The sequence below is a fragment of the Emydura macquarii genome, unplaced genomic scaffold (genome assembly GCF_026122565.2).
Source record: "Emydura macquarii macquarii isolate MOO-44397 ecotype Brisbane River unplaced genomic scaffold, CSIRO-AGI_Emac_v2 contig_3220, whole genome shotgun sequence".
Lineage (NCBI taxonomy): Eukaryota > Metazoa > Chordata > Testudines > Chelidae > Emydura > Emydura macquarii.
Window position 1 is genome coordinate 6,107,981 of NW_027133357.1, and position 23,196 is coordinate 6,131,176.

At 42.5% G+C, this 23,196-nt stretch overlaps 1 protein-coding gene across 4 annotated transcripts in view; it reads right to left on the reverse strand.

Moving 5' to 3' along the window:
* Nucleotides 1–23,196, reverse strand: part of ANKS1A (ankyrin repeat and sterile alpha motif domain containing 1A) — a 148,157-nt gene that overhangs the window by 108,946 nt on the left and 16,015 nt on the right. The window lies entirely within an intron of this gene.

The window sequence follows — 23,196 nt, forward strand, 5'->3', positions numbered from 1 at the left end:
CTTTCACTAGCACTACAACCTGATTTTAAAAAGATAGGATGGCTATATTTGAACCCAGACATGCTTCCAAAAAAAGCCGTAAACTTCCATCTCTAAAACAGGTCTACTTCTTTTATTAATTCCTATTTGGCCTTTTTTAAAAATTGATGCATTTGAAAGTGTAGTACAATTAATTAAATGAGCCTAGAAAGGTCTCAGCATTTTTAGATGGTGCTGGGCATTTGTTCTGTTTTTTCTTTTTGAAGAGAAGTAAGGGTGCTACTTAGTTGCCCTCCTCTATTACCCAATTGCACTGTCTTAAAGTAAGAGTGAACTGTTGCTGTTTACGGAGTAGGCCTGACAATTTTATTTCCTCCACAGCATATAATCATTATGGCTCATTGTAAGATACACAAGCAACCTGAGCAGTCATTACGTTTTGTAAGACAACAGTCATTACTGGAGGGCTGCTCGCCAGAAAAATGTCACACCACACACTGTATCCACTCAGCAGAAAGGGATTAGGGTAAAGCAGGAATGGCACCAAACCAATAGGAACCCTATATAGACCAAGCAGGAAATCAAATGTAAACCGAACAATTTGCTTCTCCTCTTTCTCCCAAACATGCTCAAAAACCCAAGCTGGCCTCCCAACCACAAAATGTTTGTCATTGAAGTTTGTTCCCTCCAAGAGAATCCACATGACCCAGCAGTTAGACTCTTATAAAAGGCTTTCCAGACATAGGTAAAGGATAACAAGCAGTGCAGGGAAAAATCACAATGGCCCAGGACATCAGGGCAGGAGAAAGGGTCGTGAAATCTACCTTGTACAAAGAGAAGATAGAACCTCTACTTAAAAGATCATATCCAAATACATCCCTCAACGATAAACTGCATAGCCCTCACTATCTACTTCAGAAGGAAGACAAGATGAGCTGATACGGATAGAATATAAATCATTAGGCTTTATGCCTTCGCTGGGTGGAATGCAAGAATATTTGCTTCCCTTTTGGGTGTCTCATGTTCTCCCTCACCCACAGAGTACACTTAGGGACAGTGCATAAGAGGATCTAGCCCCCAAAATACAACTGTACAATGCCTTCCACCCTCAGAAGGCACTGACTTAAAGATCTGAAAGTCAAGACTCCTTAGGACCAAATACCAAGACGGGTTAGAGTGCTCTAGTCATCTAGCGCAGTGGTTCCCAACCAGGGGTATGGTCAGGGCCCAAGCATAATTTTTTCAGGCCCAGTACATTTTATAAATTGGCCAATTAACTTGAAAGCTTTATTTTTCTGGCCTTTTTCACTGCAAAATCAAGACAAGGCAAGCCCTCCCCTCCAGTCTGATTGGCTCCAGCAAATCTCACAAGATCTGGACAATAGATACAGGGAACTAAGTTTCTATAAATATCCTCAGACATGATCTACAATTTAGCCTCAATTTTTTTCCTCATAGTAATGGGGGTTGCAGCCTAAGCCAGGGCCTCCGGGCCCCGATAAAGTGTACCCTTCCCCCCTCCATGTGCGGGCCCTGGGTATGGTACCCCTGGGGTATGCAGATGTCTTCCAGGGTGTACAGCCACTCGTAGATATTTGCCTAGTCTTACAACGTGCTACATAAAAACTAGTAAAGTTGGTACAACCTAACATTTCATACAGACAAAATGAGGAAGTAAGCAATTTCAGTACAAGCATGCTTAGACACTTTTGTATTTTTATGTCTGATTTTGTAAGCAAGTAGTTTTGAAGTGAGGGGAAACTTGGGGTATGCAAGACAAAATCAGATTCCTGAAAGGGGTACAGTAGTCTGGAAAGGTTGAGACCCACTGATCTAGTGGACGGTGTTTGACGCTGGGAGTCAAAGATACATGGGTGTTTCATCCCAGCTCCACTGTTAATTCACCCATCTCTAATTTTGCTAAAGTACCAGCAATGCAATTGGCACTGTACAAGATATCAAGGCATTCTACCCTGGAGCATCTGTAATCTGGTAGACAGAAAACCAATATGGTGAGATCTACAGGAAGGATTCTGGCCTTTCTTGCCTTCAGTGCAGTGTTTTCATCAGCCCTGAAGCAGTACTTCTTCCAGTCCCCCAGTTTCTGGCAGCACAGAATGAATTGAAATGAAGCAGTCACTGAATGCATACCGTGCCGCAGATACTGCCAGCATCACTTAAAAAGCAGGGTTAAGGCCTTGGCTGTGCACTTTTAAGACATCTTTGAGTCAGCTCAGAGACAAAATAAGATACAGGACAGAATCCAGGAAGTGCCCTACCCACTTCCAGCTGCCATGAAACATGAGTGGGATTTAGTCAATTCGAGAGCTCTGTGGTTTCCATTTGGCAGTGGGCTCATGGAGTGTGGTTACCCAGACAATTTATTGCTGGATTTACAGTGGCAATTAATGGTTAAAATAATGGCAGAGTGACTTGTCTGTAGTCTGGGCAAGGTTATAGATGTTGTGTCTGCATATTCCCTGTCCTAAACTGTGTTAACCTGACCAAAACCAGAGCACATTTAACTATTTGACATACAGAAAGGAAATCAGAGGGGTATATATTAACTTTGTGTACACACATACACGCACACACACAGCCTAATACCTGCAGCTAGCTACCAACAACACTTAGCACCTATGGCATCTTTCCCAGGAAGACTGCAAACTACTGTATGAAGTGGGTAATTTTTTTTATTGTCCCCATCTTACAAGTGGGGAAAATCTAGACACTGTAAATCAAGAGAGTTTCCCAAGGTCACAACAGTACAGCAATAGCATACTTAGCCCAGAAGAAAAATGTTAGACCTCTGACGTAGCCAAACTTGCAGATATCAGAGATATTACTGATGCAGAGACCCCTTTTCTTACTAGGCCAACAGGGGAGAGGGGGGAAGTGTGAACATGGGAATGGCGGAGTATTTCCACCAGGAAGCTTGGCTGGTTCTCATTATGAGGAGGTTTGGCTGTTGCAGGGGTCTTTATATGACAACTTTTTTTTTTTTTTTTTTACAGGAATAAAAAGGTACCTACAGTCTGCAACAGGTGATTTTTTATTCTTACTAACGTTAAAAAATAAACCCCAACTAGCCAACCTTGCTCAAAAAAGGCCAACTGATCCCAAGACCTAGCATGGAGTAGGGATAAAAAAAAATAGATATTGAGAACCATTCATCCTCAGGTGTTCTGATTGATTTACTTCTGCAAAACAGTCACTCTTCTCTTCGCTGCTTTCTCTTCAGCACCTCTCCATAGTTAAAACAGTCATTCTTAAACTTACTGGAAACCAAATGTTTGCATAAACAGATAATTAGTGCAAGGCACTTGACACAAACTAAGATAAGATCGTTAGTTTTCGCTAATCAGATCTAGACAGCAGATTAACTACACACTATGGTCTGCAGAGACTAGAAATTGAGAGAGCACTGGGATAGGAATATTTCTTGTGGAAGAAAAGAAGCATCTTCCACAGAGAGCTGTTTGCAGTATCTGGCACAGATACAGAAGAGGAACAATTCGAGTGACACTTCACACCTTACTGTAGAAAGAGTTGGTATGTCTACACTACAAATTAAAACCTGTGGTGCAAAGTCTCAGAGTCTGGGTAAATTGATTTAGGGTGCTCTGGCTGCAGAGCTAAAAACAACACTGTAGACATTTCCATTCAGGCTGGAGCCTGGCCTCCAAGACACTTCCCCCTCACCAGGTTTCAGAGCCCTGGCTCCTGAGAAGTCTACCCTGGGAAAGTCTACAATGGATATTTTTAGCCCTACAGCCCCAGTCCAAGCCAACTAATTTGGTCTCAGAATCAGCACCACAGGTTTCTCTTTGCAGCATAGACACACACGCTGACAAAACTGTTGCAAGGAATGACACCCACACTTTATTTTAAAATGTTAGACTGACTACACCACTCAGGGAGCTTATGGAGCTGATACTAAGGGGTTAAAGTTAAACATTACAAAGTCAAGAGTGACTGTCAAGTAGTTGCTACTGACAAAGCCAGAGTGGGAAAGGAAGCAGGCAGTTGTCATTGGAGGCTCAGATTAAGTTTTAATTAACTAGCAACTGTTACAGTACTTAGAAATTTGGTGTAGCTGGAAAACAGAGGCCTTTAAACACATAAACACACCCATTCACTAACAGGAGATCTCAAATTAAGATTGGACACCCTCAGTCTGCAGGGAATTACCAAGAGGCTTCAAGGTTGGGGGAGTGGGGGCGGTGGGGAGAGAAGAAAGAGGGAGATGAGCACATAAATGAAGAATTCATCTCCATCCAAACACTGCTAAACCATTCTTGCCTGGGCTGGCTTTTATCCCAAAGATGCATTTTAGTGTAAGCACTCTAAAAAGAGTGATTTTCTTCAAAACAGTGCTTAGGGCAATCTGGTAGTGTTCTAAAGAGCAAGACTGGATTGTGGCTTTTGGTTTTTTGGTTTTGTTTTGTTTGTTTTTTTTTTTTTAAACTGCCAGCAAATATCCTACTCCCCCATGCAAAGGATTCCTTCTCCTCTGCTGTGAGTTAATTGGCATTTTGCCAACACACCTAGGCCATTTCGCAAAAACACCAAACACTAAAAACTAGCCTGAAGTCAAGGTCCCCTGGAACCTGAACCGGCACATTGGGAACACTGGAAAGGGATGCAATTTTGATGACAATCCAAAGCTTCTACACCATGAAAACAGAAGCAATGAGGGGGACCCTTGGTCCCAAGTAGTTGGAAAGCCCATTGCACTAACATATAAATACCTGGAGTGTGCAGAGTGACTGAGAAGCCCAGAACAGAGGAGAACAAGTTTGCATTGCTCTGTATTTGTGTTCAGCGTTAGAAGGTGAATGATTCTTACATCATGTTGGAGATGGCACTGCTTCCATAAGAATTTTGAAATTTTTAAGCACTGACTTTGGACTCACTAGTACCCAAGCGATGGTCACTGTGAAACCCTGTTCAGCCAACACCACCTTTACAACAGGTTTGTTTTACCGGGGACAGAGACTGAGCAAATTACAGCACCTAACTCCTCCTCCTGGTAGTCCATTTCAAGAAGCATTTTAGAACACACAGAGGTGGGGGGAAAAACATCAGACATTAAAAGCTCATTAATTAAGTTGGTTTACAGAATGAAGACAAGAAGAATTTATGGGGAAAAATCACAACAGTTCATGCCTGTCTGAGAGACTCAGCATCCCCTCATGGAAACTCAGCTGTGCAGCCTGCAATCACTGACCTTTGGCTGTGATAAGGTACAGAAAGACCTGGGCCTGCTTCTCCAAAGAGAAAGCACAACAGCCAACAGCACAGACAGAGGAATGAAATGAGGGGAATAACTGAGTGCATACAGCATATCTACCTTTCAGGGGTGTCACACCCATTTTTATAGATTGGGACAATTGGAAGAGTAGCATTAAAATTAGTTGCCCGAGGCCATAAAGGAAGTCAGAGCTAGGACTAAAATTCAAGGAATCCTTTCTCAAATCATACCATTCCCTGCCCTCAATTGGCCAGCAGATAGCTAGCCAGACTACAAGTCAGTACACCCAGATTCTATTCCTGGCTCTGCTGGGGAGCCCTGGGAAAGCTGCTTAAGCACAATGCCCGTTTCCCAATCTGTAAAATGGACAAAAATATTAACTAATAAGCTACAATGCTTTGAGATCTACAGGGCACACAGTCGTACTCTTACCTATTGATAAGATGAGATGAGGGAAGGAAACTGTGCCCACTGTATGAACCAAGTGTTACATGCAGACATTGTTATTAGGCTGTTTCTCAGATTTAAAAAAACAAAACAGCATTTATGTAAGTAGAATATTCTGAGCCTTGTAGGGTTGAGAGAGTCCTGCAATAGAAGTTCCCAATAATTTTCAGACAGCTAGAAGAGCACAGGAGGTTTGAAGCAGATCCGACTAGCTTTCTGTGAATGGTTTGTTTTTTTCCTATCCTCACTTCAAAAAGGTTTTTTGAATTTATAGTATTGGCCTTTGTTCTGAAGACACAAACTTTCCAACCATAATAATCTGGGTCTCATCTCCCATTTCTTCACACGTCAGCTAACGAACAATTTTACATGTTTCTGATATCCATGTTTAATCAATTTAGAAAGGCAGAACACTATGGAAATAAGGAAATCCTTAACATTACAACACCCCCCTTCTCTTCCTACACGTTTTTCTGTTCAGCATCTCTTGCTTCTGATTCAGCAGGTGCCTTGGGCCCTTGGCCTTTTAACTACAGCTTCCCGTGGGGAAAAATATGTAAATAAGGCACACAGTTTTAAGACACAATAAAACCTTTTTTGGTTTTTAAACAAAACCCTATTTCGCCCCCTGCCTTGCCATCTACTTCTCCCTGCCTGCAGCAAGTAATCACAAAATCATTCAGGAGTGCTGTGCTCGGATCAAGATAGACACACCTAAACTAAAGACCACCACAACACTACTTTCCAACACTAAACTGAAGAGTCACAACAGGTAACCTGAAGTCTCATTTATTATTCATATGAAAGGAACATCTGGAGATCCCAACCAAGACCAGAATTCCAGTGTCCTAGGCTCTGCACAGACAGCATAAGGTAGTTCTCCTGCCTTGAATAATTTACATTATAAACATTTGAGACAAAGATGTTAAATAGAATTATCCCTACTTTACAGATGCGAAACTGAGGGATAGCAAGAGTCAGCGACTCACTCAAGGTCACAGAAGAAGCCTAACAGCTGGCAATTAAACCCAGATGTTTGAGACCTGCCTCAACTACAAGCTCAAGTCATGAGATAATAGTTGTCAGAGTAGGAGACTTATTAGCTCATACTACCCATTGTTCTCCAAGCACAGGATACAGAGTTAATATACAAAATCAAGTATTACTTCCACAAGACACTTGATCTCAGCTATTCTAATGCAAGTCCATCCTCACTCTTTTTATAATTGCCATGCATACACAAGCAAGGAAAATGAACACTGGTATCTCAGCACAAGCCTGGCACTTTTACAGTGATTTCTATTTTCAAAGCATGCTATCAACATTTCTTAATGCTGTGAAGTCAGTCAGTATTATGCCTATTTTACAGATGGGAAATGGAGACAGCTTTGTGATCTTGGAAAATAAACATATGGCAGAACTAGGAGTACAACCTTTGAGTCCCAGCTCCGTGCCTTAACTGAGACACAATGCCATCTCCCTAAACTAAGCAATCAATGCTGTTAACGGGAGAGACCTCTTAAACAAAGAAGGAGTCCATGTTGCCTTCTGTATCTTTAGGAAAAAACATAGGAAAATATATTTTTCAATAAGCTAACAGTTCAAACAGACAAATTATTATAAAGCTTGGGTTTAGCATTTTACAACTGAAGTGCCTTATCCATTATGAAAACCAATTCAGACATACTATAAGATGTGTGTGGCCATTTAATCTGAAGCATAATTATATAATACATTGCAGAGAGTACAGGCATTTTAAACGCATGCATTTAGTATCACTTAACATTCTAATCTTGCACTGGAAGCATTTAGCACGTATATGTTCTCCCACTAAAATTCATGCCTTAATTTTACCAGAAGAGTAACATTCAATAACTCATTTATTTAGCATTTTAAACATCACAATATTGCCAAGCATTTTAAGTAGTAGGGTAGCTGGCAGTTAACACAGACCCCATATGGGAGATCTTTGTCAAAAAGTCATTTTTTGCAGGTGAGCTATTCTTTAGCTCAAAAAAACCCTCTTCTTCCTTCTTGTGGGATGCAAGAGATTACAAACCCAATTTGCTGTGTTTAAATGAGTGTGGAAGGTGATACAGGAAGTTTGAGCAGAGAGGATGCAATGGAAAAATATATCAAGTAGAGTGAACAGATGTCCTGATTTTATACGGATAGGCGCCTATGAAAGAAAAAGCCCCGAATATTGGGACTATTGTCCCCGCACCACCGCACCCCAGTCCCGATTTTTCATACTTGCTATGTGGTCACCCTAATGTCAAGCTACCTACATTTATGCTGTACATGTTCACAACGCAAGACCCTGGACTTTTTAAAAAACAACTCACACTACAAGCAGATCTGGCAGCAAGTATACAATCTGCAGAACTGGCAGCTACCAAGGACCTCAGAGGGGCCACCCCAGCCAGCTGTTTCAATAAAAAAAGAAGCCAATTAAAGGAAGCAGGAGCTAATCACAGCATATTCCCCAAGTTGTCACAAATGCTTTATGAAGGCTTAGATATTCCAGGCTCTAAGCTCTGGATCACCCAAGACTGAGGCCCACACATGGTTGAAAACATGCACTGTAGTGACTAGTGAAGTCAGAGTGAAATGACTCCTCTCACTACCTGCATGCCACCTATTTTCCCAGATCACATGATGTGCCCTGAAAGAACACTTGAGAACACTATGCCACTTCTACTTCCTGATGCCAGCTGCAGATCATTTGTGCTCTACACTGCCTACTGGTGGACTTGTTGCTGTTTGGGTCCCCAGACCTCAAATTTCTTGTCCTAGTCTTCCCACAGTGACAGCACTATCAACTCTGAGGCTCAATCAGACATTGGAGATTGAACTTCACCTCTAAGCTAGTGTTGCTCCTTGGAAAAGGATGAAGGGAAGAACGGATCTTCAATAGTATCTACTGGCTGGTACTCTAAATTCAGCATACACCGCATCAGTCCAAAAGGGAAAAAACTCAGTGACAAGACCTATTACGGTGCAGGAAGGAGGAATGTATCTGGCAGACAGAAAAGTAAAACCTCTACTCTATGTCCTGCATGGTGAGTAGTTAATGGCAAATGCACACATAAATGGGATGGAGAGAATCTTATTTGTGACTGCACAAACCAACTTTATAGTATGGAATACCTCATCAACGTCCCAAACAATCACATCCAGTGGTAGAACACCCTAATTATTGCAATCAACAAACCGAATAATTGTTTTATATTGTCAGTGCTCAATGATTTATATAGCACTTCTCCCTCTCCCAAGGACTTCAGAGCACTTCACATGCTATGAAAATATGCACTACTGTAATGCAGCCACTTCTGAGTTGGAGTGCAGCAGCCAGGTGTTCAACTAGCACACAGCACATTGCACGAAAATGGAAGGGGGAAAGTTGGCAATACCTATGATGAAAATCCACACTGGGATCATTAACATCTGTGCTGAGCACATAGTTCAAATGTTATGTAAAAAAAAGAGTCAACTGCCAGAGGAGACAAACTGACCCTACTAAGATTTGAATACAGTTCCAAGAAACCTGGATATTTCAACTTAATAATTAAGCCACCCCCTCCAGTTGGTACACATTTATCCAAGACTAGTGGTCACCTGACGAACCTATTCAAAATTAATATAGGTGCACACATTAACCACATAGGTATTTACTAACTGCAGAACTTGAACAGTACATATATAATAACTGAGTAGGGTCTTTCCAGAATGTATGAAGGAAGTGTCCCCCACATATTGGGGGGCAGGGTGGAGGAACTGAACTAGAACTTTACCCATGGGGAACATACAAGTGATTTCTGTGTGGTCTAGACTTCTATCCAGTCTGCACTTCCTGCACGCGGAAGAATTCTGAGCTTCACAGCTATGAAATTAAATGGTGCGTGTCAGCCTGTGCAAAGCAGTACCAGTTAGTCTGTGGAGAAACTAATCCACGCACAGGAGATTGCAGAACAACAACAAGAGAAAAAATGGAACCAAAGAGCAGGCCATAACAATCGGCCTGAACCTTTTTCCCTGACAGAAGGGCATGCCCGATACGTTGGAGGGCCTGCGTATGGTCAGGCATTCACAAGACAGTGCAAGGAGCGTGCCAGTATTCCTAGCTAAGGCAAGCAGATGAAGACACGCAGACTCTATTACAAAGAGCCAGTAACAATCCAGTGCCTGCTGGAGGGGTTTTTCTCTACTCTAATTGCATTCAGCTATTTTCAGAAAATTCCTTTCAAGTGCAGGGAAAAGAAAAAGATTTTCTAGCACACAATCCTTTGCAAAAGCACCTTGGTAAATAGACATCTTGAAAACTAAACAATGGAAGCCTGTAAAAAAACATTACCTTACAGTGCTAAGTGGTTTCCTTGAACAGGTATTGTCCTTGACAAAGGATGGATCATGACTTATGAACCATGAGGATGGGAAGAATTTGTTCTTCTAATAGATACATCTGTTTGACATGCAGCTTCCTGCTGCATTGTTATTTCTGGTACTTAGGAAGTGTTTCCCACCATCCCGCCTTGAACAGCTGTACCTACTAATGAAAAGTGGCTGGTTTTGCAGATTTGTTAGCTTCTGATAGATAGTTTCGGGACACTCATTGCAGGTTTCCATATGACCTATACTTGGAAGTACCAAGTAGTATTTAATAATACTGCTTCCAATGGACCTATTGTTTTGATACAGTTTAGAATTAGGGTTTACTGAAGATGTGCCCATCCAGGTAATACACAGCAGGAAATCACATGGTCCAGTAATCTGTAACCACCACTGCCCATCAGTACACGAAAGATAGGCTGCCGAAAGATCAGCAACTGGCTCAGACACTAACAACGATGTGACGTTAGGGGCAGGCAGATAATACAGAGTCTCCATCACAGTCGATGCCGTAAGTGAATTTGACAAAAGGCTGACAGAACAAGCTGCACCGACAGAATAAAATGTTGCAGGCGGAATCTAATGAGCAAAGCAATCAGACTCATCAGCAAGATGCTTCACAGGACAAGCAGACCCTCTCTCCAGGCAATTTGAGAGAAGCCTTTAATTCCCCTGAGGATAAGACTCCAACACCACCATCATGTTCATGCAACTCCTTTACAGGCACAATCCTAGTGTTTTCCTGCAAGTCCTTTATGGTGGGATGAGTTTTAACTAAAAACGAAGAGACAAATATGGCTCTAGGAAACAAGAGGCCTGAATTCTGAAGGCAGCTGCCTCTCGGAGGTGGGGGGCAAGCAAGCCATAGAGCTTATCAGGAATCCTAACTTCACATCAGCTATCTTTGATGCATGTGAGCCTTGCTGTCAGCCAAGCTTGGGAGAAGGGAAAAGGGCAAAATTCCATTAGCGTATTAAACAGGAAAACCCAGGGATATTTAAGAAAAGCACCTGAGAGCATTAGAGCAAGTGACCCAGCTCAACTCCCTCTGAGAAAGAAAATCAGAATGGATGAAAGGAGAAATCTGAGAACAGCCTTATGTTATTACTGTAACCAAGAAAAATTTGGGATGAGCTCATACAGGGAAAAAAAAACCCCACAGAAATGGGTTTTTTTTTTTAATCTAAGATGTCAATAAAGAATTATTTTTCTTTCCTTTTAAAATTCAAGCCAAAAGAAACAGGTTTTGCATAAATGAGAGAAAACCAAGCTTGCTTCGGAGCCAAGTGGTCTCACAGCCCAGTTTCCACCACAGAGGCAAAGCTTCCCTTTTTAGATGCACTGATTCTCTCCTGGGGGGGGGGAGGGGGGGGGAGAGAGAGAGATACGTAGTCTGACAAAGCACTCAGAAGCAAAACAGCACTGAGGAGATGAAGAATCAAGATTTGAGGCATGTGAATGGACACTTACTGAATCACTCAAGAGGCAGCCAGGCTGTTAATGCCCAGTTCTGAACACTGCTGTGGTAATGACCAATCAGATGGAGAAAGTTGAGGGATTCTGGGAGCTCTTTAGTTCCTTTCTTCGGAGAGTGTTTCAATCTGTAGCCCAGACAAGAAAGTGGTTCTGCCATTGTTTAATCACAAGCTACCCTCCCCTGTCAGTTGCACATATTTTAAATACACACATAATACTATTTGAGTTCTGGGACATGGGCCGGCTTGTGCTAAAAGCCCTTCCCGCAGCCTAAGGGGAGGAGCTACTGCCAGGACTCAACTGATGACAAGGGACAACAATTGAAAAAACAGGAACAGGTGTGAAGGTCAAAGGGCTAAATGGAGAGAACCTGTAGCTAAGGAGTCAGCAGACGCGGCCCAGAGGAACTCTGCCCAGATGTGTAGCACATTGTAGTTAAGGAGATTCAAACCCTTGAAGATGGAACTAAAAGGATTTACTTCTGGAATTTTCCTGCTATGCTTAGAGACGAAAAGTGAGCAACTCCTAAACCTCCTATCTTCACGTTAAATTCCAGTATGTACAAACCCCTGAGACATGTCTGACCCCCTCCCCCCCCCAGAAATCCATCCAATGACTTCTTTTCCAGGATGAGGGAGAGTCTTATGACATGTTCTGTTGCGGAATTTCAGGAGTTCCATTTTATCCTTCATCAGCAGCTAGCCCACAGAGAGAGACAGAGATGCCCGACTTGGTCAGTCAAAAGAATAAAATATGGCTTACAGTTTTAACCCACACTCCAGTTCTCATTTAAGATGCATATTTATGCCGTCATTCTCACTCAGAGTAATTTACTTACATTGCTCCAGTGTCACAATAGATCACTCCGAGTCAGGTTCAAGAACTTAATCCTATTGCACTTTAAGTGCAAGAGACACAGAATGGAAAGGAAACATTCACTAGGTCCTGCAAGGCAACCACATGAAGCTGGTTTTAAGCAAAAGCAAAACAAGCAGCTCTCTGGGGCTCTTCTATCCCTAGCAAGGTCTTGACTTCCAGAAGTAGGACTGGCAGTGGAGAGACAACCCACAACCAGATTCTTTTACTCCGACCCCCGGCCCACTCCAGCATCAGGACCGGAAGAGGAGAAAACTCACTGCTCTATCGTGAAAGCTTAAGGACCCAATCTTATTGGAGGGTCCATAAACTGCAACGCTAATGCTGTATTTAGGCCTTGCCTACATGGGAGATTTATTTTGCACTAGCTTTAGTTTGTGCTGTTCTTAAAGCATATTAACTAGCTAGTTAATACTGATCTATGACCCACTTAAGAAAGTGGATTTAGTTAATTGAAGATGAGTCCCCACTAACTCAACCGTCACGTGGGCACGTCTCTAACCTCGCATTAGCTTGGCAGCCCTCCAACAGCCATCCCACGCTGCTTTTCATTACATCAGGACCGGCCAGTGTTTACTTGTGCACCCTCCACTACTCCAGGTTGTAACGCCTAATGTCACATGCCCATTTAAATATCAGCACAAAGCCAGAATTGGTCCATTTACTGTACAGAAACTATTATACAAGGCATTCAAAGCCAACCCACCAGATGCAGAACCAGCCAAAGTTGTCTGACACAAAAGCATGTCACACCACAGCTAGGGTAAGTACCCAACAGAGAGTGATGAAGTCCCCAATGGCACAGAGCAGTGGTTCCCAACCCATGGCCTGCAGGGTCTTTCAAAGTGGCCCGCTGCTCCCCTCCTGCCGGCTGCAGAAGGGAGCCACTGCTTAAGGACCCAGGTGGAGCACATTGCCACAGGGCTACAAGACCAATGCAGGCTCCTTGCTACAGCCAAGGGGACAGGAGATCAGCACTCTTCTCCCGCTGGCTGTGGCAGGGAGCACGGCAAAGTGCTCCACCTGGGTCCCTAAGCACTGGGTTCCCTGCTGGAGCCAGAGGGTGGGGGAGCACAGATCTCCCATTCCCCTGGCTACAGAAGGGAGCCACTGCCCAGGGTGGCCACTGCCAGGTGGAGTGCACAGGGCTACAGGACACATGCAATTTCCCTGCTGCTATCTAGGAATATTTTGAAGACTGTCTATCTGCAACAACTTCAGAGTCATCCATTGGTACTTTTAGCAGTAGTGCAGCAACTAAATGTATTTCAGACAACAAAGTATTAGTAGCAAGCAAAAGATTTCAATCATCCAGTAAAACCACCACCACAGATAGGTTTGTAGTAAGGACCAGCAAATACCAACAAGACACCATAGATGAAAAGATTGCTCAGTTCATTTATGCCAAAAATTCTCCTTTTTGCATTGTTAACAATAAACACTTCATTGACGTGGTTGAGTCCTTATGACCAGGATACACTCCACCTGGTAGAGCAGACGGTGGAAGGTTGCTAGATACAGTGTATGAGAAGGAACTTGAAGAGTGTGCAAGAAATACTGAGGGGAAATTTGCCAGTTTAAGCCTTGATGGGTAGAACAATGTACACAATGATGCAGTAATATGTGCCTGTGTGACAACAGAAGATGGGGTTGCATCTTTCAGAAACAATAGATACATCGGGAAATGCCCACACGACAGAATATTTAAAAGACGTGGTAGTGAAAGTTGTAATAAACTCTGAACAAAAATTCAACTGTCAAGTGTGCAGTTTTATCACAAAGAAGGCTGCAAATGTGGCAGAGATGAGAAGATACTTAGAAGAAGAAACGGAAGGAGGCTCCTTAATAACATCTTTTAGCCAAAGACTTAAGTACATCCACTCCAACAACATTTTTTTTTTATTCCTGGAGTCACAAAATACTTCCGTAACAACCATTTTGCTTCAGCTTCACTGAAGAGAGCAGGACGATCCAAACTAATTCTCCCTCAAGATGTTGGATGGAATTCTTTGGTTGATTGTTTTGAACAATTTATTAAGAACTGGCCTAGTCTCACAGAACTTTGTGAAGAAAACCGTGATAAAATAGATGGAAGTATCTCATCCAAAGTATCTAACATTGGATTAAAGAGGAATGTAGAGGATATGCTCAGTATACTGAAGCCTATATCCATAGCCTTAAACCAACTTCAGAGAAACTGTTGTTGCATTGCTGATGCTGCCAAAATTTGGAAAGCATTTCAAGAGACATTGAAGAAAGGAATACCTCACCAAAGTTAAACTGTGGGTGAAAAGAAGTGAATGGATCAAGCACTAACTCCACTTCATTTTCTTGCAAACATTCTTGACCCCAAATATAATGGTAGATGCCTAACTTCTGAAGAAGATGGTGCTGCCATGGTATGGGCATCTCAAGATCACTCCTCAGTTATGCCAGTCATAATAAATTTCAGGGCTGGAGCTGAACCATTTAAACAGTACATGTTTATTGATGATGGTTTGAACAAAGTCACTCCCACTCCCCTGGATTGGTGAAAATCATTAGCCAGGCACCTTGAAACAGAGTTCCTAAGCCAAATTTTTAAAGCAGTAGCTTCCTCTGCAGGCACAGAGAATATTTTCATCATTTGCTATTATTCACTCAGAGCTAAGAAATCAACTGGGAGTTGAAAAAGCAGGAAAACTCATTTCTGTTTCTGTCTATTAATAAAAATGACAGTGGGAGTGGGGAAGATGAGCAAGTTGTAGAAGTTTTAAGGACAGTGTACATTAAGTGTTGTGATGACTTGTCTGTTAGAGTTAATAAATTTTGAAAATTAAAAAAAATGTAAGGACAGCCGTCAGCCAGAAACTCAGGAGACTGCTGCAATTGCAAATGTGAAATGTTTATGTAACATTTAAGATTTAGTTTAATAAAATCTAAGTGCTACTGTGTTTGTGTGTGATTTAGTTCTTACCATTCCTAATGTGCTGCATCTGCAGCTTAACACAGGTAATGAATATTATGTACTATTCCCAAAATTAATAAAAATCAAGTTATCTAAAAAATTAGACAAAGTATACCCCTCCTAGATGTTGTAAAATGCTCTATCGAGTTGTAAATTAACATGTTTTAGAGATCAGATCTGCACCATTGTTTATGTGAAGTAGTGAAATATGTGAAGTAGTATCAGTAGGAAACTTGATTTAAATCAATGATTTTCTCTTGGTGATTTAAATAAATGATTTAAATTGCCTTGATTTAAATCACCCCACGCTGGTCATTTGTGTACATTACGCTACAGCAAAGATCATCTCCGAGCAGAAAGCAAAATAAAAAGCTGTAGAAAGACATCAGGCCCGCTTTGAGTGCATACGTGGCTTTTTATTCCTAAAACCATTACAGCCACTCACTCAGCAAGCTGCTCACATTATTGGAGCATTTCTAGCTGATTAGACACAATGAAGCAGCAGAGTTCACACATTTCATTGACTCTACACACTGGTGTGGATTGCAGGGGGATAGAAGGACAAGTGCTATGTCTAAACAGAGCTTCTTCAGGAAAGTGCAACTGCTTCAAATATCGGTGCCGATGAGTCTAAATGGTCAGCACCCAGCGCTGTACTGGGATGTCCAGCCTACAGGAGCCCTGCAAAAAATCACACTGGAAATGTCTGAGGAGCGAAAGACCCTATTAAGGATTTCCATGTGAGTTTGCTTCCTCTGAGCAGCACCCTTTGCAAGTCACCTCACAAAGCAGGATGCTGGCAGGGTAGGGGTAGTGAGAGAAAGGGAAGTTAGTACTTTTTAAATAGGTGTTGCTTTGTTGGTCTACCAGTCACAGGTCCTTGGATCCCACACTCCTTGAGCTCAGCAGTAGACAAGTCTGGAGAGACAAATCTTAGACCAGTACCAATTATAGTCTGAGAACTTGGCCAAAAGGTGGGGGGTGGAGGAGAAGGCTACTCAAGAAAATGCTGAGGGGAAGGGAAAAGAAGAGGGAAGAAATCCTGGCATCTGTACTTTAAAAGACAACTTCATCTAGTGTCTGGGAATGGAGTCAGGACTCTTGAAATACAGTCATAACTACTGACTCCCGGTGTGATAAGCAATACTTTCAAACCTGGGTGCCTAAAATTTCAACACAAACTGTGGCTACTCAGCTTCTTAGAGCAGGTGGGGAGGTCAAGGCAGGACAAGCCATTTATTTAGGTTTGAAGTTTGAAAAGGCTGGTCTTATCCTCAATTCTGCAGTTAGGGAAACCAAGGGTCACACTTACCTACCTCACAGGGGTGGAGGGAAGTTTGACCAACATTTGCAAAGTGCTTAGAGATTCTCAGATGAGGGATACCAAACAGTGGGAAGTATTGTTAGTAAGTACTGCAAAGAACTTTCCCATATTCCATTTGGCATCTGAATGGATCAGTTTTGGAGGAATGTATGTGGAGAGAAGGGAGTGCAATTCTTTGGTGGGCACTACATAAACTGAGATGCACTAAAGAGTTCATATACAATACTCCAAAGCTGACTAATTCATAGGACCTTCTTGCAAACTGGAATTAGCACCATGACTTAGGTCAATACTCCAGGCTTGAATTTGAATGAAACAAGTTTCCTGTTTCAGCAATTCTGAGAGAAAGATACATTTAAAGAAAGCAAAATGCATCAATATCCAAAAACAGCAGCATAACCTGCCCAAGTATCTCACTGGCAAGGTAAGTAGCAGATGTGCTTGCAGCTAGAATGCTCAACCTTGTCCATATGATGCAATCAAAAGGAATTAAACCATGTCATGTTCTACCAGGGTCTGCTGAAGCAGGGATCTTTTGGTGAAAGGCTACTTCTGGACCAAACCCTTCACCCTTGAAAGTGTGCACAACACTCCATCTAAATCTTACCAAGGTCAGAACCTTCTAAGGTAGCGCTCTCAGTATCTATGTTTATCTAGCCATTCATTCAGCTTTGTGTACTTCCTCCCTGTCTTAACCAAATACAGTGCTGGTCACGCTGTTCTTTTAGCTACAGCCACCAAAGTTGCACTGCATCGTCTGTTCCTTCCCATTTCTTTTTGGTGGGGAAAATGAATGGTTACTTCCCTCTGCCACACACAACTACAGAATCTCAAAATTAGACTATGGCTAGCAGCAACAGAAACAGCTTGTGCCAGCTCCACAGCTATTCACAGCTCATCTGCTCCCCTTGGCAATCAGCAGCCACGTCAAGGTGAAAGTTCAAGGGTAGCTTTGCCAAAGGGAAGTAGTGAAAAAAATGCTGAAGCCTACAGAACAGGGAAGCATGCTGCCTAACTCATTCCCTACTCCCCTCAGCCCCAGTCAAATGAAACGGATACACCAATTACATGTCTCGGGGTGGCAGAAAGCACATCACTCACAACTAGCTGCTAAGTCTGTGAAACAGCTACAAGTTACTTGTCAGATGTCAACATGACTGAAAAAAAAAAAACCTAGCTTGTTTCCTTGTTTCAAAAAACTCCATCAGAGATCTAATCGGATTCTCACAGGGCATTTTTGGTAGGGAACTGGCATCTTTATTGCTTATCAGGAAAGGGACATTTTCACCACCTCTGAAACATAAGGTATCTTGGTTGAACCTCAGATTAACTGGTATCTATCTGTGAAAGATATGTGGCTCCACCTTCTCTATCTCCCTTGCACCAGTACAGATTACTCATATGATCTTCCAGCTGGAAAACCTTTCCCCCCACCCTGAACAGTCTGTCCAGTGACAGCTACCCTTGAATGCTCCATTTGGTTATCATGCCCTGCAGCTTAGGCAAGACAGTCTCTACAGCTCATGCCTTGATTGTAATGTTACAAGCTCCTTCGCTTCAATAACTAAGTGGATTCTTTTGTTTGTCTTCGATCACTGCTTTGGGTTCTCTGACATTAATGCACAGAACACTAAGTAACACAGCAGAGTCAGTACCAGGTCGTTTCTGTACTGGAAAAGGAGAGAAACAGGGAACCAGGATGATGAGAAAAGAAAACACGAAGAGAACAAGATGCAGAATTCATTTATCCCCTACTCAAAAAGCAACTGGAATTAAGCATCATTTTGTACCATTAACCACATTCAGACTACAAAGACTGAAGCCCCAGAAAAGGGTGGACCAATCACCCAAAATATCACACTTCCCTCTCCTTGCATTCCCAAGATCAGTAATGTCAGGCTTCAGAAACTCATTACTTTATTAAAGCTCTGAACTACACAGGTAACGCTCTCGGTCCTGTTTATGCACTCACTGATAGTGGCTTGTCCTCATCTTCGCAGGTGACTAAAATGTCTCAACTGGGGGAGGGGGAAATCAGGTGGAAATGGGAGTAGTTTTAAAGGCTGAAAGTTTAAGCTAAAGGGTTTGCTTTCATATCCAAGGCTAAATGAAAAAGAATACACAAGGCTCAAGAATTAAAAACATAGCAAGGCTACTAATATTAAAATGTGTAAGTAAACTCTATGCTTCGACAAGTGTGTAATCCTCCCTCTCTCTGGAATCAATGACAATACAGCCACACAGTGGTCAAGTGATTTCACAAACAGTATTTCGAGAAGTTAATACTGGCACAGTAAACAATCAAGTATGGGCAATAATGGTCTCAAACTGGAAAGACAAAGAACAGCAAGGACATCAGCTATAGGTAACAGGCAACTGTGTGGTACATAGTCACTAGACCAATTGACTGCTTTCCACACTAGTCATCTCCTTTAGAAATAGTTACTTGATGGGTTGCTTGAGTGGGTACCCACAGAATGAGTAGCAGGAACACAGAGCAGATCAAGAAGGTAAAAAAGGAAAATAGATAGAGAAGTGACATAACTGCAACTTGGAAGAGGATATTTACAAACTGATGCAGTATCTTGACTGCGTGCATTTAAATATGAATACCAGCATAACACTGAATAGAATAAATCCTTCAACTTCTGAGACTATATACAGAGAAGGGAGGAAGCAACTAAATTGACTTAGTTAAGGCTTGCAGGACAAATTCCTAAGAAAGCAGGAAGTGTGTTAACCACTTTGATAACTTTCTAGGTCTTAAATATAAGTGAAAGGGATAGTGTTAATAAAAACAGGGCGCAACCCCATTTTTCATGCAGGATCGGGCCCTAGTTCTTGATATATTCCCAGTTCAGTAGCATTTTCACCTGTCTAACTGGCAGGAGATGAACCTAAGCAACGTTCAGATATATAGCGTTCGCTTTCTAACAGGCTTGATGAGGATGTGGAAAAAAAAAGTTTCTGTATGTTTCAAATATGAACAGGAACATGAAAAAGCAGTTGTAGGGTGGTGTCTAGGGATAGGCTCCACAATAATTTTTAAACACCCTGTTGTCTTGCAGTATCACTAACTATTAACACCTAGAAGTCCCATCCAAGACCAGGAGTCCACAGTGCTAGACTGTACATGTAAAGCAGGGTGCCTGGCTTGAAGGATTTCTACTCTAACTAAACAAGAAAGAGAGGATAGAACAAAAGAAGCACTGTCCCATCTTCTAGGGTACTTGAGCCAGAAAGATGAAGTGATCTGATAAAGCTCACACCGACTTGGTTCTGCCACAGAACAGACTGCAGATCTTCCCACGTCTCACTGTACTGCCTTAACTCCACAACCACCCTTCCTAAAAAAACATATTGGTTTCTGAAGTTAAACACAACAGGTAAGAGAACTTTTAAAATCCATGCATGTCTCTACATTGTAAGATTTTAAGCCTTACCAAGGACTATGTTTGTTTGATGGGATTAGGTTTTAAAAGAAGCCACCTTGTCTCTTGATGACAAATCTGGAAGCGTACTTCTGATGCTTTTGAGATTAGGATGAGGCATTTCACCTAGTTTTCAGGTCACTTAAATATTGGGTTTGAAAGACTAACATTTTTGGCTTCGAGTTTGAGAAAAGAAGCAGGCAAAAGGAACAGAGACAAGTCAAATGAGACTGTATTTATACCATATTTATGGCATCGACTTATACCACTAGCTTTTGGAGGGGGTTGTGTTCTTCTATTCATGTTAGATAACAAGCTTTCCCTCAGCTAGAAGAACCACATGGTTTATTTTTAAACTGACTGTCCCTTTGAAAGAAGCCATCAGTTTAAAGTACGGGGGGAAGTGCTGTCTCACTACTACTATCAAATTAGTTTTCCAAACCTAAAACATGGTATGACCTCCAGCTCCATCCACCCTTCCTTAAACTGCACAGGCAGAGCTCAGAATGGAAAGAGCCTATACAGGGTAGACTGTACCCAAAGTTGAAGAGTTTTGAAGAAAACCAATCACTTGGGCAGCTATGATCAAATCAGAATAATCCCAAAGTATTCCAGATAAAGAAATTAGCAAAATCCATGGGAGGTAGCATATGTCACTCAGCCTCTGCTGCTGGCTCTGTTCACACTTTTTTCCCCATCCCCCTTCAAACAAGCGCTTCCCAAATATTTAATGAAAGGACATTTTCACTCTTCCTTAGGAGCCTTTATGGAAATAGCTGGTTAAATTGACAGGATTAATGGTTTATTTTGAGTGGATGCACTGGGCATCCCTGAGTTAAAAGACTTATCTCCTGAAAGACTCCCCCGCCCCTTCCCTGAAGTGAGACTTCCAACTAAATGTTTGCTGACCTCTTCCCCCCAACATTCAGGTACTGAAGTGCATTAGAAAACACTGCAGTCTTTCTTTAAGCAGACCTGTTCTCTCCCCCCGGCCTGAGAAGATGGAAAAGTACCAGCTCAGAAAGCAGTCCTCAGGGAAGCTAGTGTATAAAAAGTTCAAGGACATAATGTACACTCCTCTGCCGTTAAACAAAAAAGAGGCCACATACATTAATGGCATCTCATTGTGAGCATGACTCACATCTCACTGACCTCCCTAGCTATAATCAAGCATTTCACCCCTTTTTCCAGAATATTGAACACTTTTCTTCACTCAGTCTCAAGAAGACTAATGTTTCAATCCATGTTTTCCTCCCTTCTGCAGAAAGCTCTTGATCAGTTTCTCTAGTCACAGTTGCTATAGAAAAATAAACCTGTAACAGTTTCTATTTTAACTGGTTCCTGTGAAATTGAAGTTGATTTTAAACACCATATGCCCACTTATAGAGCGTGAGCTCTCTGGGGCAGGCACCTGGCTTTCTGGGTTCCGACAGCGGCTAGCACATTGTAATACCAGAAACAATCAGGCTGACTTACATATTCTATGTTTCAAGGTGGCCCTTCATCCTCAGAAGATCCTTGAACGTTACAGCAGTCAAACAGCTCCCCCGAGATGCAGCCAGCCAGCTCTGGGCTGCAGGACAGCAGCCAAACAAAAAGCAGAACCCAGACGGCGAAGAATGTTTTGGGGAAAAGACACAAGGGCTTACAAAGAGTGCCCCAGTGCAGCTCAAGTGTTCAGTCAAAGCAAGCCCCTGCAATGGTAGTGAACGGATTAAGTGAAATACACCCACATAATCCTGTGACCCATACACCAGGCTGAAGATAAAGGCAAAAAAAACCACACCCCCAAAAAACATTGACAATCCAACCTAGGGGAAATTCCTTCCCAACCCCACATACCCATTAGACCAGTGTTTCTCAACCTGGGGGTTTAGAGGGGTCGCAAGTGCAGAGCTGGTATTGGGGGTGGCAAGAAAGGCAATTGCTAAGTTACATGCCTCAGCCCCGTGGGGGTGGGACTCAGGCTTCAGGGGTACAGTAGTTTGGAAAGGTTAAGAACCACTGCATTAGACCCTGAAAATGCAAGTAAGAACCAACCAGCCAAGCATAAGACAGAGAATGCTCTATACCTCTTCAGAGCTCTGGCCCGCCCCATCTAGTATCTTATCTCCAGCCATGGCCATCTGATACTTCAGACGAAGGAGACAAAAAAAATCTAATACAATTTTTTGCGGGGAGGGGGAAATCCCTTCTGACCAGGTGGCCAACTGAAGCCCTGATGCATGAGCTGTAGGAACATAACAAACCAGAAGCCAACCCCCCGGCTCCCTAGCCCTGTTCCCTACCACCACAAGCAACCGCCTTATACAATCCCACCCAAATTTGTCCAGCTCTCTCAAAACTAATTAAGCTATTTGCTCCCCCACAACTCCTACTGGGAGGCTGTTCCAGAAGCTCTCTTCTGATGGTTAGAAGCTTCCTAATTACCAGTCTGAGTTTGTTCATGGCCAGTTTATGCCCAGGTGCTCATGGGCGAACACTGTCCTTTAGCTCAAACAGTTCTTGAACCTGTCTGGTGTTTACCCCACTTATGTATCTGTAGAGAGCAATATCCCTTCTCAGCCTTCTTTCTGCTAGGCTAAACATGCCAAGCTCTTCCAGTGTTCTCTTGGAAGATAGGCCCCCCCCATTCCCCAGTCACCCTAGTAGCTCTTCTCCTCACCTCTTCCAGTTTGAACATGGGTGACCAGGATTATACACCATCTTCCAAATGAGGTCTTATGAGGGTCAGGTACAACGGTACTAATACTTCTGTCTCTATTGAAATGTCTCGTCTGGGATCATATTTGCCTTTTCCCACAACTACACCACGTCAGTGGCTCAGTCATCTATGATCAACCCACATGTCCAGGTCTCTGCTCCTCTTGCTTCCAAATCTGCTCCCATCTTGTGGCAGAAGTTATTAGACATTAAGTGCATGAGCTTAAACTGAATTACATTTCCGTTACTCCAGTCCTCAAGGTGATCCAGATCTTCAGTATAACATTCTGTTCCTCCTCTGAGTCAAGAGTTCCTCCCAACTTTTTATCATCCACAAATTATCACACTGCTACTTTTTGTGCAAAAGTAA